At 40.5% G+C, this 17,583-nt stretch overlaps 1 long non-coding RNA gene across 1 annotated transcript in view; it reads left to right on the top strand.

Moving 5' to 3' along the window:
* Window positions 1–17,583, top strand: part of LOC140639806 (uncharacterized) — a 49,527-nt gene that overhangs the window by 9,668 nt on the left and 22,276 nt on the right. Inside the window, exon 2 of the long non-coding RNA XR_012036434.1 lies at window positions 1,382–1,501. This is a non-coding gene — a long non-coding RNA (uncharacterized lncRNA). The remainder of the gene's footprint in view (window positions 1–1,381; window positions 1,502–17,583) is intronic.

Raw genomic sequence — 17,583 nt, 5'->3', positions numbered from 1 at the left:
AAATTAAAGGACAGACGAACAGCATTTTTCCAAAATTGTAAGCAGTAGAACCAACATTCATAACTTTTGTTACTGCTTTTAGAAAAATGCTTTTTTTTAAAAGCAAAACATTGCATTCTGACTCATTACTGCTTATGTTTAACAGGGTGAGAGCTAAGATTAAAGCAGTGGGTAATAGTCCCAAGTTCAAAATTAAATTCAATGAGTTCTGTATTCTACTTTAATTAAAATATTTACAGGTTTGTGGTTTACTTTCTCTTAGGGAGCCAGATACCATCTTCATTTGGTCAGCTGGCAGACTTTGCTAATTGGAGAGCCATGTAAAATACCACTTTGAATCTGTTCTAGGGTATGGCTTTATTCTGAATTACTATAAATTAGCCATTTCCGCAGACCTATCTACCTCTGTCTGCGGTACCAAGCCTAGCTTGAGTTCTAACGGCTGCTTTAGAAAAATGCAGTAGGCCCCAAATTTCCTTTTCTCTCCTTAGTTACTCCTCAAGCAGCAATTTGCCTATTTTTGCTGTTTCCTAATTTTTAAGAGTGACAGGCAAGGTATTAAGCTTTGGTTTCTCTCTAGATCCTATCAGTTTCCTCAAACACAGTTATCTCCTCTGTTAGCCCTGGTGTGCTGCTGGGGATTACCGGGCCCCCCTGGCCAGCTGCTGCCTTACCCCTGAAGAACTATTTGCTTTTAGGGAGCTAGGAACTAAGTCCCCTAAGTGTTACACACTTGGAAACCCCTTAGCATGAACCACAGTGTAGAAACAGGAACTCTCATCCCTTTCCTGGCATCAGAAAAAAGGACCTGGGCACTTTTAAATATCATATTTTTTTCCTTTCATTTTTAGGTCAGAATAGGGAGCAGGTGCAGTCCTATGGCAGAATGATGACCCTGGCTAGGATTCTTTTGTCCGTTAATTCTGCCCCAGTGAGGGAAAGTCTTCTAAATAATTATTAATATGTTTGAAAGGTACAGCACAGGGAGACAATTAAATACAAGATTTGGGCCATCCACTCTGAACTGCATAGCATTACTAATAAATATGATAAAAGAAACTTTCATCAAGTTAAGAATGTGGCATTTGAAACACATTGCTGCCTCATTGGTGGGTTTACTTCCTTCTTTCTTTGTAAAGCTTCACAGTAAGTGGCCCAGTGTGAAACTGGAACTCGGTATGGGGAAAGAGGACGGGTGGAGGAACGGTCATGTTATTAAGTTATTGCAAATGTAGTGACTGGTGATTTCACACGTACGCATTCCACATTACAGGAAGCTCACACATATAAGAAACCGTGCCCTGTTGGCCCCTTACCACCAGATTTTCCATTGCCTATCTCTAAAATCTAATGCTTGTTTTTTTTTTTTTTATCATGTCAGTTTGCTTTTCTATAGTGAAGAAGGAATGCGGTCATATGAATTTCAAGGATAAGAAAGCAATCTACATGCATCCAGCAAATCTAAAGGACAAAAGAATTTTTTTCAGTCACTTGAAGCATGGTATGTTCTTCCTTCACTTCACAATGCTTCCTTTGAGATGACTTTTTGTGTTGTTGTTTTTTTTAATGAAACCAAAATAATCTTGCCAGTAGGGTCATGGAAAATTTTACCAACTCCATTTGTTCATAGTTGCCCATCCCTGCTCATTTCTTTTCCTTCTTTATAGACAAAAACTTTAAAAAAAAAAAAAAAACCTTTCCTTTTTCTGTTATAGAAAGTTATTTCTGGAAAAAAGCTTCTAAAAATTTGAACAATATAAAGGCATATAAATTTGAAAAAGACATACTCTGTCTCCCACTGCCCTTTCTTCCTGCCACATTTGCTTTTTACCTGTTGGTAGAACCAGAGTCTGTTTTCTTTCTTTCTTTCTTTCTTTCTTTCTTTCTTTCTTTCTTTCTTTCTTTCTTTCTTTCTTTCTTTCCTTTCTTTCTGATTAATGCATTGAGAGAGAGAGAGAGATTGAATCCTCAAGCAGAGGCCCTGCTGAGTGCAGAGCCCAACACAGGGCTCCATCCCCAGACCCTGAGATCATGACCTGAGTGGAAACCAAGAGTCCGACACTTAACCAACTGAGCCACCCAGGCGCCCCTCACTTAGGGTTTCTATGAATCCTTGACAAGTGTAGTAAAGACACATGGAGAACTGGATATCAACTCTCCTTTTTCAACACTCATGTTTCTAGAAGATGCACAAGGTGAAGGAGGGAGAGAAAACTGAACTAGACCAAAGAGAGATGAGAAGAAAGATGCAGCTCCTTTCTCCTCCCTTGAAGGTCAGCTCCTTAAGGATGAGGTTTCTCTATTAACTGTCTTTATAATTTATCAGGTTAGGAAAAACTACTACCAAGTAGTAGTGCTGAATGAATGAATAGGAATGAAAAGCAGGAGGAGTGCCTGGGTGGTTCAGTGGGTTGTGTCTGACTCCTGATTTTGGCTCAGGTCATGATGTCAGGGGTCAGGAGATGGAGCCCTGTGTCGACTCCGTGCTGAGCATGGAACCTGCTTAAGATTCTCTCTCTCCCTTTCCCTCTGTACCCCCTCCCACAACCAGGCTTGCACACGTGCTCTCTCTGTCTCTCAAAAAAAAAAAAAAAAAAAAGAAAAGCAGGAATAAACTGGCTAAGGTTAGGCAGAATTCACTGAAATAATTTAAAGGCTTCTTGTATTTAAAGGCTTGTATTTTCTATGTCTACCTTAGGTTTTTATTCTGTAAGTAGCCAGCAGATGCCACTTTGAGGTTTAGTACCATAGGTAGTTGCTGCTAAATTAAACTAATATTAAAGATAAAAACTTGTTTGGAATAAATCCATACTTGGAAGAAGAAACTTTGAACCATTTCTACCTTTAACTCACTGGGGGATTTGTACTTCAATGGTCATTAAGATTCATAAGTCCATGGTCTACTTTTGGGAAAAAGAGGCCACAGGGAATTCTCTAGACTTAGTGCCCATCTCTCCCACCACTGTGGCAGCAACTGGTTGAGCCAGGAGCCAACACCTGACCAAAAGGATAGCCTGCTTTAGGCTCTCCAGGCCCCCTCGAGGTAGCTGGGAGTGGCACTAGGTTATTATCTGAACCAATCAAAGCCTTTCTCTTGGGAAGTCGGAACTTGAGACAGAGAGACCTGGAAAGAGAAAAGAGCAGACTCATTTACAAACCAGGTAGTCCAGTGTCCATGCAGAAAACTAGGGATGTGGGAAGAGAAGATAGTAAGCAGAAACTATGAGCCAAAAGATGACTTCAGTAATGCAAGTGATGAAAGAAGGTATAGAAAACCATCAGTTAGTAGAATAAGTCTGCCAGGAAAGGAATAGGATGCAGCAGTTGCTTCAGGAGTGGTGAGATGCTGGAGAAACTGCTGTTTTATTTCAAACAACATTTTAGTTCTCTGTGAGGCCTGCCACATAGTTCTGGAAACCATTTACTTTGCTTCCTCAACCCTCCCAAGTCTCCCTACACTGGAAACTCTTACTCTGAGGTGAATGAGTAGCCTCCATATTTTGCAACTTGAAAAATCCCCATATGTCAGAAGAGCAGGTTGTTTAGAGATAATCACAAACATCCCTTCCCTTGCAGTTTGAGAAAGACATTATAGAATGACATATAGATGGTCTGAGCAGAGCTTTACATGGTGGCAAATGCTTTGGGAGGGTCACTACAACTCAAGGTCTTATTTTCTCTGCTGTGGACTTTGAAATTTGATTTCATCCATGTAGCCAGTGTTGGCTTACATCAAGTATACAGAATTACAATGTGAGGTAGGACTTTTTAGAGATAGGGATCTCCTTTTTACAGTTTTTGGCACTACTGAACTCCTTTTCTTTACCAAGACTCCCTTTGGGCTCCTCACCCTTTTTTCTGAGCATTACTTTTTTTCCTCCTTTAGTTTCATAAACACATATGTTCCTTATGGTTTGCCTTTCATCTCTATCTCCTTGCCTTCCATGGAAGTGCTCTCCACTGCCACGGTTCTCCTCTATCCTGATGACCACTTTAACACCCTTCCAGATTTCCAAATCTCTTGGACACTTGCACCTGAAAATCTCACCAGCATCTCATTTTCAATGAGTTCAAATGGAGATTACTTTCTTTTCCTTGGAAGTTCTTCCTCCAGTGTTCTTTCCCCTTCTCTAAAATGGGACCTCAGTGAGTCAGACTCAAAGTTCAGAATCCGTTTTACTTGTTTTTTTTCTCCTATGGCCAACAGCTATCGTTACAAAGTCCTAGCAATTCTACCCATGTAATGCCAGTGTCATCCATTCTCCTCTATGTTCATTATCTAGTGCTGCATAATAAATCATGCTGAGGTTTAGCAGCTTAAACATGACATATTTATTGTTTCACACAGTTCTTGAGGATTAAGAATCTGAGAGTGGCTTAGCTTAGTTGGTCTCATGAAGTTGTAGGCAGACTTTAGCTGAGGTTGTAGTCATCTCAAAGCTTGATCAGGGCTAGAGAATCTGCTTCAGAGACCATCCATGTGGTTGTTAGCAGGTCTCTGTTCCTTTCTGGCTATTGGCCAGAGACTTCAGTTCCTTACCTGGTGGGTCTCTCTACAGGGTTGCTTACCACAGGACAGCTTGCTTCTCCCCACAGGTAGAGAGAGGGGGGGAGTGAGAGAGGGAGGGGATGGGCGAGGGGAGACTTAAGATGAAAGCTGTAGTCTCTTTATACCCAATCTTGAATATCATACACCATCAGTTTTGCAATATTCTATTTGTTAGAAGCTAATCACTAAGTAGAGCCCACACTTAGCATGAGGGAATTAAGGGAGAAATGTCAAAGAATTTGTGGACATTTTTATTTTTAACCGCCCCACTTCTTTGTTTCTACTTCTAAGGTCCTAGGTCAGGCTCTCCTCTTATCACTCCTCATCAGTATTTGTTCTTAAGATAAAAGCCAAGATATTTAATATGGGCTACCTGGCCCAGGTGTCTGCTTCTGTGCTTCCACTTGACTGTATTCTATTTATCTATTGGTTTGCTTTTTTCTCTTTTTTCTCTTTCTGCGTCTTTCTCTCCCTGTCTCCCATATTCAAACTTCCCAAGAGAGAAGCTTTAAGTAGTTCAGGCAGTCAATAGCTGGTGTCACTCTAGGTCACCTCATAGGGGACTGGAGAGCTTTGGGGAGTCTGTCTTTTGGTCAGGTGTTGGCTCCTGACCCAATCAGCTGTGCTTAAGGTGGTGGGTGACTTAACCCTGCCTTATGCTTCCCTATGTCAAGCCACAATCTCCCCCCCACCTTCTGCTGTGCAGCACTGGCCTTTTTTGGAAGGTCACAAGAGCCATTTTCCCATCTGCCATAGAGCCTGTGCTTGGCCTGCTCCTCTGCCTGGCCAGCTCTTCCTTCTCTATCTCCTTCTGGTCCCCGCTTGACTTCAGAGCATCTTTACATCCCAGTAGATGTTACCACTTCAGGTGTGAATTCCTGATCCCTTCATCTACATTAGGTTCCTTGTGAGCTCTCCCAACACCCAGTACTTTTCCTTCACAACTCTTGCTTGTGTAGTCATTTAACATTTCATTCCTCCATTGGACTATAGCCTCTGTGACCCTTTTGCTCACAATGTCTGACACTTGAAGTGAGCACAGTGACTATTTATTATAAGTTTCTTGGCTCTTCTGTCATATGCTTGGTGGCATAATTACTCTTTTTCCTGCATTCATGCTTTTCTCTTGCTCACACACTTTCAGTGATCCCTGAGTGCCTGCAACACAGAGCCATCACTCTTTTGTCTGGCATTCAAGGTCCTTTGTAATGGGGGCCAGCTCTCTTTTCTGGTTTTGTTTCTTAGCATTCCTTTTAACAGACTCAAGAGCTCCAACTGAAGTGAATCACTTGCTTCTTCTAAAGCATACTTTACGCTTTACTCATTACATCTTTGCTCCTATTGTTCTCTATATCCTGTAATGTATTCTTACTGAGATTATATAAAAATCTTTAGGAAACCTTTTAGTTTGTTTCTTGTCGGTTGTTTATATATATAACTCCTGAAAATTTTGCTGAAATTAATTTAAATCATAGATATCATGATATTTAACTCTTAAATACTATGAGAAAATAACTCTTTCTCAAACACAATTCTATTTTTATACTTACAAACGAACAATAATCTCTTTATGTCATCTAATATTTAATCTGCTTTATATTTCCTCAATGTCCTCCAAATGTTTAATTACAATTGACTTAGTCAAATTAAAAGTCAGACCAGGTCCACACACTGCATTTGGCATTTATGCTCTTGATTGACTAGTTATTCATCACATGCAGATTTGGGCCAGTGTCATTTCACTTGGCCTCAGGGATATAGGTCTGACAGGTTTAGGGCACAACCAGTTTGAGAACCCCAAGAAGGCCACAGGTTCAGAATTTTGACTGCTCTGGGAACAAGCTAAGATGACCCAACTATTTCTTTCTAAACCCTTCCAAGAGTAAAATCTGGCCTGATCTCCTGCTCCCCACCCCTGTTGGTCATGCTCCAGCCACATTGAGCTGCTCTCCCTTGTCACTCACTATACCCAGGCCCTTTATATACCAAAGCCTTCCTGTTTGCTTATGTGGCCACCTAGATTCTCTAACTCCCACTTTCCTGCCCTCCTTCCCTTCTCCCTCCAGCCTATCTTTCTACACACTTTACACATTTTATTTGCCTGATGAATTCCTATTCTTCCTTTAAGAATCAAGCACAAATGTTACTTCCTCTGAGAAGCTTTTTTTTTTTTGTCTCCCCCACTTCCCCACCCAGACTAGGCCAGAAATCCCTAAACTCCTGTTAAGTTCTCTCACTGAACCATACTTTTCTTCTAGAGCACTGATCCAACTGCAATTATATAATTACTTATGGAATTATCTTTTGAATGTGTCTTTCCCAGCTGAGACTTACAATTCCATAAGGAAAGAGCCATATTTGTATTGCCCACAGTTGTATCCCAGAATTTTACATAGGGCCTCACAAATACAGGCCATCAGTAGAATATTAATGACTGGATGGATGGATGGATGGATGGATGGATGGATAGAAGTAGATATGAAGCCAGTCAAGTTTCTGGGGAGCTCTGAACAGTGAATTGACTGGGCCAGTAGGATACTATAGGGCCTGCTTTGAGTCTGGATGGGCAGATCTGGAGAATGGTCAGAGGTAAGCTCCTTTTGGGTAAGAGAAAATGAAAGGAAAGACATTTGTTCCATGGTATCAACTTGGTCAAAGGATATCTTTACTTTCCTTGCATTTACTCTGGAGATACAGAAAATTTTTCTCAAATCCACTTATCCTTGATGACAAATTACAAGGAAATTTAAAAGTCCCTGCAATTTCTTGGCTTTGGAAATTTTTTTCTTTTTAGGTGAGCATCTCAGAAATTGACTTGGATTCCACACATTTCCCTGAAAATTATTAGACTCAACACAACAGAAAGTCTGTTCCAAAGCATATTCATCTTTTGGAGAATTTCACTAAATAATTTCCTACAGACATCTCAGCAGTTCCTTCCATAATGTTCTGAGCAAATGTGTTGGAGCCACTTACACACGGTGCTTTCCTCATGATGGCAGAGCCCACAGACACTATTTACATGCACCAGTGCCATTTAGATCTTAACTATAAATTACCGCATAAAGGTTAATAGAACTGAGCCAAGCTTTAGGAAAGGCCTTATGCACAAAATTGCCTCATATATTGGTGGATGATAATAGAAATAAACACTGGAAAGAACAAGAGGTGTGGCAGGGATAAAAGAGCAAAGTTCTTTGAATATTACTGGAAATCCCTATCCATGGATCAGCAGGGCAGAGATGTTAATTTCTAGGGAGCTTTTTTATTCCAGCAGCAGAAAATTCATTTTATGGTCATTTGTTTCCTATTGCCCTTTTGGCCTTCAATTGGTAAAACAGTCTGTTTAAAATGCCTCCTGAATTAACTCCAAGATTTTCCTTTGGTGCTGATAAGGCCTTTCTCCTGAAAGAGTAACAGCTAGCAATGTTGGTCAGAGAGGCCTTCCACTCCCCAAACTTTATAAATGTCCAGTAACTTTTTTAGGTGAAAAAAGGCCCACCTGGCTTATATGATGCTAATGTGATGGTCAAATGATTTTACTTCAGCCTCGTGCGTGTTGGTTATATTTCTTATCTGCTTTTGAACAGTTGCTGGGAACCTAAAACATGTCTAAGTCCATCACTCTCTAAAATGAAGCATGACAGGTACATGTCTGGGTTTGAAATGAGTTACAACCAACTTTGTAGTCACTCTGACAATTTACACAGGAAAGCAAACAGATGAAGTTGGTAGCTTCAGCTCTCATTTTTTGAGTCTGTCAGATTCTAGATCAGAAGGTGTCCACCATACCTAGTTCCTAAATCTTACTGGTTTAAAGACCTAAGTGAATGTACAGGACTTTAGCCGATTCTCACATGTCAACCCAGGACACTGAAAGGGTGAGCAATGCTCAACGTCTGGTCTTCGGGTCTCATCCCATAACTGTGAGAGCAGTTGCAGTGATGCTTCCATCAAACCGTCCCCTCAACGCCCCCTGATCAGGCCTCATGGGCTGCAACAGGTTCAGACTGATCCCATGTCTCCCATCCATGCACATGTGGACCTCTGATCTGGAGGATGCAAGAACCAGCAAGGCCCGGCAGAGTTTATAGGTGTCACCTCATCCATCACGGTCTTGTAGCTCCCTGAGGAACTGAGTGCTGTTCGGCAGCTCAGAGGAAGGCACTCCAATAAGAAGTAGAGAATACGGTCTGAGAAGGGGAGAAGAACCTGTGGAAGGGGAGTAATCAATCATGTGTGGGTGCAGCAAGAGAACAGTGGTGTGAATGACCCCCCTCCCCCTCAGGTAGGAAAGATGCTCTCAGCTGCCCAAGATGCCAGGTTTCAGTTTCCTCCCTCAAAGAACACATGAGGACCTTTCCTGTTTGCTCTGTTTGGACCAAAACACATCCACGGTATAGTGTGGTGGGAGAGGAACAGTTTCGTCAGCTTTGTTATTCTCCAAGGAAGCCCCAAACCGGGGATCAGAAACAGAAATTGTCCTACTGTGTCGGCTCTAAGTCGCTGGAAGCTAGGTCTGTCTTGGACAGAATTTTGCAAGTCGGGCTGAGGAAAAGCAAATTTTCTGTATGACCGAGGCTCAACTTTCATTGCAAACATCTTGTTTTCCCTGACCTCATTTTGAATCTGGCATCCCTGAATTTATCCAAAAAATTTAAATCTTTTTGTATTTTCAGCCTCTCCGGATAAAAGGGCCCCACATTGCATAAATAACGGTTTCCTTTTCTTTCTTTCTCTCTCTGTCCTCTCCACCCCCCTTATCTCAACCTATCTATCTGTCCAGCTGTTTGTCCAGCCATCTATACTAAAGCTACTTTTTTTGTTTCAGGGAGGTACTTCTTGGCTCTGGTAAACTGGCATTTAGTAAATAAATCCAGACTCCCTTTATGATTTTATAGATTGAGCATGTATCCATACTGAGCTTTTGTTTTTTACATTCATCCTCTAAACTATGAAAAGAGCAATCTGAAATCCTTCGCACTCAAAAACACTTTCCCTGATAGCTTTAGTCAGCATTGTTGTCTCTCTCCTTCCTAATTTATTTAGGATAATACTTCGAGTTTTATTATATGTTGTATCAGCTTTCTAGCTGCTGTAACAAATTATCATAAACTTAGTGGCTGAAAACAACTCACATTTATTCTGTTGCAGTTCTATAGCCTAGAACTATAAGAGTGGTCTCATTGGAGCTAAAATCAAGATGTTGATGGGATTTTGTTCCTTCTGGAAGCTCTGAGGAGAATCTGATTCTCTACTTTTTCCAGCTTTTAGAGGCTCCCTGCGTTCCTTGGCTCATGGTTCCCTTCCTTCATTTCAAAGACAGCAAAATAGTATCTCTGTGAGCCTGCTTTCTGTCATCACATCTCTTTAACACTGTCTGCCTCCTTCTTCCCTTTGAAGTACGCTTGTGATTACATTGACCCACCTTAATAATCTAGAGTAATCTCCCTATTTTAAGGACAGCTGATTAGCAATTTAATTACATCTGCAACCTTAATTCCCCTTTGCCATGTAACCTAACATAGCGAGGGGTCCTGAAATTAGGTTGTCAACATTTCTGGAGGGTGTTTCCCATTATTCTGCCTCCCATATATTGTTATTCCTTTATAAAGTTTTCCCCATTTTGATGTATGGAGATTTTGATCTAAGTAGATGGTGGACTTCTTGAAGGCAAATCTGTGACAAAATATTTTGCTTTTCTGTGTTTTTGGTCTCCCCCATCAACATTTTCAAAAATGCCAGAATTTGATAGGATCTTGGTAAATACTTACCAGCAGCTCCCAATGGCTTTGATGACTATAGTCATCCTTATTCCATTTGATTCTATCTTTCGTGGAAGTTTGTACATACAGAATATTCAGGTGCAGATGCACTACATTTATACATCTGGTGGTTAATTTTTACTGGAAAGACTTACTGAAAATGGCTAGTGGTTAGCCTCTTCACAACTCTATTTCAGTTTTATGGTGGATAAAATAGACTAAGTGGAATTCTGACAGAACCTTCCTTCCTGGAAAGTCCCAGAATCTCCTATGGTAGAAAACAGCCACAATATTCCTAGCAGATTTCAAAGAGAATCCTGCCTCTGGCTTGGACTTGACCAGGGATGTCACCTTCTCTCCCTAAGACCAAAGAAGTTTTTCCAACAAGGAGCTCAGAAATGAAAAGTAGCATTTTACCCTTGTTAATTCAACTTTCTGTTTAAGTTTTGGCCCAGTTAAAATATGTTTAACCACAGGCACTGTAATTATTAATCCATTTAACTACAATAGCTATTTGTCAGGTACTGGATTGGTCCAATGGTCAAAAAACATTTTTCTGATAAACATTTTTATAGGGTTTACTATGTGCTAAAGTTTTTTTCTAAGTGACTAAACCATACTATTTGATTAGTCCTTGTAATAACCCCCCAAATAAGGTACTATTATTATGCCAGATGGGGAAGAAGGTTCAGAGTGATTAAATAATTTGGTTAGGTGGAGGGGATCCTGGGTGGCGCAGCAGTTTAGCGCCTGCCTTTGGCCCAGGGCGCGATCCTGGAGACCTGGGATGGAATCCCACGTCGGGCTCCCAGTGCATGGAGCCTGCTTCTCCCTCTGCCTATGTCTCTGCCTCTCTCTCTCACTGTGTGCCTATCATAAATAAATAAAATAAAATAAAATTAAAAAAAAATTTGGTTAGGTGGAAGATCCAGGATTCCATCCTAATTCTGCAGTTATTGCTCTTGGCCTCTATCTACATCATGCTGCCTCCCTTTTAGCCAGTTCCTGCTTACAAAGAAGTTACATGATAGAGAAGGTTATATGATAGGTTATGATACGGAGGACAAAGAATATGCAAGAAACCACAAATACAAATTGAACTACATGTTTTGTACATTGCTGTATCCCCAGCACCTAAAACTAGGGACAGAATAAATATTTGTCGAATGTTGTTGAAATACTTTGTGATAAATACTGTGAAGCAAACAAATTGGACGAAATGACAGACTCTCATGGGAACTGACTTGCTTTATATGGGATGGATGAGGGAGGGCCTCTCGAAGGAGGTAACATTTGAGTGGAGACCTGAAAATTTTAAAAAAGGGGAACCATGAAAAGAACATGGAAGAGCGTTCGGGCAGAGGACCAGTATGGTCAGAAGCTTAAGGTGGACAAGAGCCTGAGATTTGAGAATGGTGGGAACCAGCATGTGGGGAGCAGGTGTGGAAGGAGGTGAGATGAGGGTGGGCAGAAGCTGGATGGCATAGGGCCTTAGGTCACTATAATTCCTTGGGGCAGGATACTGTGTAAATGCCACAGAGGGCCCCAAAAGGAGGGCACAGGGGACCTGTCCTTGGCATCTTTTAATTCTGTTAGAAAGACAAAGCAAGCAAGAAAAAAAGAAAAAGAAAAGATGTATTTTAGCCACTACTCCCTGTTCTTTGGTGAATATCTTCATTTGTGACTTTTTGTTTCATTCCTTATTTCCTTTTTGGTGACTTAAAAATTACTCTTACATCCTTTTCTGATCTTTAGAGGACTTTGACTCAGATCAGGGACTGGCTTTTAACTAGTGCACCTTGAAACATTGGAACATCTACTTCGTTATCTGGTTAGATTTTGATCCATGTGATGAAGCTCTGATCTACAGTAATTTTAACTGGGTCCAACTAGGTCATGAGGTCCTAAAGCTAATATTTTACATTTGCAATGTTTTCCACAAGGTCTAAATTTGGTTTGCCAGCTTGTTCTACCTTGTGGCCTTTGTTTGAAAGTTCTGACTCACCGTGGAACATTGTACTGGAAGACCACACACTATTTCTGTAGTGGTGTCTTGGTTATGAAACTATATCCAGGAAATATTACAGCAGGCCTGATAACAGCCAAAGAAATGTAGGAAGCTGAAATGAACTTGTAAAACCATAATTTTCTTCCTTTTTTCAAAATGGCATTTGAAATAACACCCACCTAAAACGTACGACGCAGTGTTTTAGTATATTCAGAGTTGTGTAATCAACACAATTAATTCTAGAATACTTCCTAACCCCAAAAAGAAACACTCTATCCACTAGCAGTTACTGTTGTGTCCCCTCCCTCAGCCTCCTAGGCCTATGCAACTATTAATCTAGTTTGTGTTTCTATAGATCTGCCTGTTCTGAACATGTCATGTAAATGGAATAATACAGTGTGTAGTCTTTTATGACTAGCTTCTTGCACTTAGCATCATGTTTTCTAGGTTCCCCTATATTATTGGACCTGCCAATACCTCATTCCATTTTGTTGCTGAATGATATTCCATTTTACAAATACTATATTTTTGTTTATCAGTTGGTGGGTATTTAAACTATTTCTACTTTTTAGCTATATGGATAATGCTGCTATGGATGTTCACCTGTGAGTTTTTGTGTGGGTGTAGTTTTCATTTCTCTTGGCTTAAGAAATGGGAGTAGAATTGTTGGGTCATGTGATAACTCCACATGTAGCATCTGAGGAAGTGCCAAATTACTTTTCAGAGTGGTTGCATCATTTCACATTCCCACCAGGGCTCTATGGGCCTTCTAATCTCCCCATCTCCTCACCAACATTTCTTTTTTCTTTTTTTTTTTTTTTAATTTTTATTTATTTATGATAGGCACACAGTGAGAGAGAGAGAGAGAGGCAGAGACACAGGCAGAGGGAGAAGCAGGCTCCATGCACCGGAAGCCCGACGTGGGATTCGATCCCGGGTCTCCAGGATCACGCCCTGGGCCAAAGGCAGGCGCCAAACCGCTGCGCCACCCAGGGATCCCCCTCACCAACATTTCTTATTGTGTCTTTTTTAGTACAGTCATCTTAGGGGGTGTGAAGTGGTAGCTCATTGTGGCATTAATTTGCTTTTCTAATTATCATTTTCCTTTTTAAATGCCCCAATCTCCAAAACGATATTTTTTGAATCACTGTGGTATGAGCATGCCCATGCGAAGGAGGTCACATTGTGACCTAATGGTATTGTGAAAGTGTGGAAATAATAGATGAACAATGAGCCCCATGTAGAACCAAAGGTTTTTAAAGTAAGGATTTGCAATCCTAGTTTAAGACATTCATTAAAGATTCTAATGTTATAGACGATGCTGTAGCCCTGAGAATTGCATTAGATCATTTACAACAAATGACTTCATTTATCTACTAAACGTGATCTAAGTACTTCAGAAACATTCTCAATCTTACCCGTCAAGTTTCCATTGGTCTAATCAGTGTTATTTCTCCTATTTTAGAAACAACTGTCAGAGGGAACTTGAGTTGCCCAATATTATATGGTGGATGAGTGGTGAGGACTTCTCTCCTGATCTTTATCATTAATGTAGAAAGTCATTTAGCCTCAGAATCAGCAGAGATCTTGGAAGTCCTATATCTTATCACTCAATATAAGAATTCCCACAGTAATGTACATGATTGAACACTTCCAGTGACGTGGAAGTTTTTCACTGTATAAAGCAGCCTATTCTGTTGGAAGTTCTGACTTTTTTTTTTTTTAACTGAGCCCCCTTCTACTCCCATGTCTCTTCTATCCACTGCTACTTATTTTGTCCTTTAGAACCAGTAAGAGTAGAAGTACCTAAAAAGATGCTCAATAAATATTTGTTGAATGATTGAAATTATTATCTAATTATTAATAGTAAGTGTTCATGTATTGTTTTTATAATTTAAAATAAAAATAGAGAAAAAACAATAATCTCTCAGCATACACATATACATACTCACACATTCCCCTCCTGCCACCTCAACATTTCAGACTTTTGTTTCTGCTTTCTCTTTTGTCTATATGCAGATTTTAATATTAATATAGAAGTAATATTATTATAGAAAATTCATAAACATTAAAGAAGAAAAATTTTATTTTTTAAGCAAATTTGTTTTGTACTTGTACTCTGTCACTTTGTTTTTTGAATGTGAGATTCTTAATGGCTGTGTATAGTGCCCCATAATACAGACATGCTATATTTAAATATTTTCCTTTTTAATTATTTTTATTTATTTATTTGAGAGAGCGAGTGAGTGAGAGAGAGCATGAGCAGGTGGAGGGGCAAAGGGAAAGGGAGAAGCAAATTCCCCTGCTGAGCAGGGAGCCCAACATAGGTCTTGATCCTAGGACCCAGGGATCGTGACCTGAGCCGAAGGCAAGATGCTTAACTGATTGAGCCATCCAGGTGCCCCTAAATATTTTCCTTTTGATAGACATTTATGTGCTTTCAAATTTATAAAGAGAGTGACATCCTCTCTTTCAGTCTTCTTTTCTCCAAATGAACCATACCTATTACCTTAAAACCCCCTTATATTCCCTTTTGCCTCTGGCTTGTTTTACTATTGGACACATACTCTAATTTGCCAACCTCCTTCTTCAAAAGTGGCTTGCAGAACTGAGCATCTGATCCAGACAGAAGATGATGAATGTGGAGTGGAGGTGAACCACTACATTTTTTTGAACATTGCACTGTTATCCATGCAGACTGAAATGGCAGTAGTTTTTCTTATTTCCTTTTATCGGGCTTCTAGAAGCACAGGTCTGCCCAGCCTCACAGAACTTACCTGCTGCTCTTTATTTCCAGTGTCCCTGGCTATTCCTTCGTGGCCATCTGAATTCTCAGGTCTCTTCATTTCTGCTGCACTATGGGTGATTCGTCCCCATGCGGTGGCCAGCCACTTCGTTTGGTCTGGCAGATCTTTAACACCAACAATTTGCATCACCTTAAAAATACTCTAGATAGAAGTCTAAGTGATTAAATGCAAACAGCTTTTCTTACTTGACAAGACTTTCCTTCCCAATGGATAAAAGTAAGGAAGCTAAGTGATATATGAGGTTTCATAACTCATTTGTCTTCCTCCCATTTTGCAATTCGGGAGCTAATATTGGAGATTAAATAATGGACTTAGTTGACTTCAGTGCACCTGCTGCTGAATGTGTAAATTCATCCCTTCTCATACAGTCAGACATGACTTGCTAAGCAGCTTCCAAAGTAAAAGTAGTGACATGAATAATTCTGCCTGGAAATAAGGTCAACCCTGTTCTCCTGAGATCTGCACTGTGCGCAAGGAGCAAAGAGCTACATAAACCTTGTACCTCGAAGAACTCTGAGATCTGTCCTCCTCCCTTCCCCCAATGCCTCAACACCAAGAAATGTAATACAGGATAAGAGATTTTTAAAATCTGGATTTTGGGATCCCTGGGTGGCGCAGCGGTTTGGCGCCTGCCTTTGGCCCAGGGCGCGATCCTGGAGACCCGGGATCGAATCCCACATCGGGCTCCCGGTGCATGGAGCCTGCTTCTCCCTCTGCCTGTGTCTCTGCCTGTGTCTCTACCTCTCTCTCTCTCTGTGAGACTATCATAAATAAAAAAAAAAAATTAAAATCTGGATTTTTGTGGAAAGAAAGAGCATAATATATTAAGACATGGCTGCCATGTAAAACTATTCTTGCAAAAACTAGAAAGTCTAGAAAATAAGGATATAGCAAATCAAAGTGTTAACAGTAATTTTCTGAAGTTAATGACTGGAGAAGAGGGTTTTTTTTTAATCTTGATTTAAAATAATTTTCTGCAATGACCATGTATTACATTGTAACATGAACAAAACTAATTAGTGTGTTTATTCCTTGTACTTTGACTAAATTAAAGGGTCAGTTTTTTTTCTTCCTTGTGATAAATTATTTGGATGAAAAGTAAATTTGAGTGGGAGACTGGACAAAATTACTTCAGAGTTCATTCCAGCCCCTAAGTCTTTCTGAAGTTACCATCAGATTCAGTCAGCAAAATAGATGGCAAACCATGACACAGCACAAATCATATTTTTTGGATTTACAGTTGTATATAACAGAAATCACTCAAACTACCTGAAATGAAAAAGCAGAATTTTTTATAAGGACACAGACAAGGCTGATAATTAGTTGATTGCTCTTATATGGTGATGTTGGTTATTTACATTTTAATTTTTTTATAAATTTATTTTTTATTGGTATTCAATTTGCCAACATATAGAATAACACCCAGTGCTCATCCCATCAAGTGCCCCCCTCTGTGCCCGTCACCCAGTCACCCTCACCCCCCACCCACCTCCCTTTCTACCACCCTTAGTTCATTTCCCAGAGTTAGGAGTCTCTCATGTTCTGTCTCCCTCTCTGATATTTCCCACTCATTTTTTCTCCTTTCCCTTTTATTCCCTTTAACTATTTTTTATATTCACCAAATGAATGAGACCATATGTTTGTCCTTCTCCGATGGACTTACTTCACTCAGCATAATACCCTCTAGTTCCATTCACGTCGAAGCAAATGGTGGGTATTTGTCCTTTCTGATGGCTGAGGAATATTCCGTTGTATACACAGACCACATCTTTTTGATCCATTCATCTTTCGATGGACACTGAGGCTCCTTCCACAGTTTGGCTATTGTGGACATTGCTGCTATAAACATCGGGGTGCAGGTGTCCTGGCGTTTCACTGCATCTGTATCATTGGGGTAAATCCCCAGGAGTGCAATTGCTGGGTCGTAGGGTAGCTCTATTCTTACCTCTTTGAGGAACCTCCACACAGTTTTCCGGAGTGGCTGCACCAGTTCACATTCCCACCAACAGTGCAGGAGGGTTCCCCTTTCTCCACATCCTCTCCAACATTTGTAGTTTCCTGCTTTGTTAATTTTCCCCATTCTCACTGGTGTGAGGTGGTATCTCATTGTGGTTTTGATTTGTATTTCCCTGATGGCAAGTGATGCGTAGCATTTTCTCATGTGCTTGTTGGCCATGTCTAGGTCTTCCTCTGTGAGATTTACATTTTTAAATGCTCTGTTCCTGGGGCGCCTGGGTGGCTCAGTGGGGTAAGGGTCTACCTTTGGCTCAGGTCGTGATCCCATAGTCCTGGGATGGAACTCTGCATTGAGCCCTGAAATGCAACAGGCTCCTGCTGAGCAAGGAGCCTCTGGCTGCCTCTGCCCTTGTTCATGCATGCATGCTCTCTCTCTCTCTCTCAAATAAATAAATAAAATATTTTTAAAAAAGGGAATTCTTGGGGATCCCTGGGTGG

Source organism: Canis lupus, chromosome 9 (genome assembly GCF_048164855.1).
Source record: "Canis lupus baileyi chromosome 9, mCanLup2.hap1, whole genome shotgun sequence".
Lineage (NCBI taxonomy): Eukaryota > Metazoa > Chordata > Mammalia > Carnivora > Canidae > Canis > Canis lupus.
This window is presented reverse-complemented; position numbering and strand designations above follow the sequence as displayed.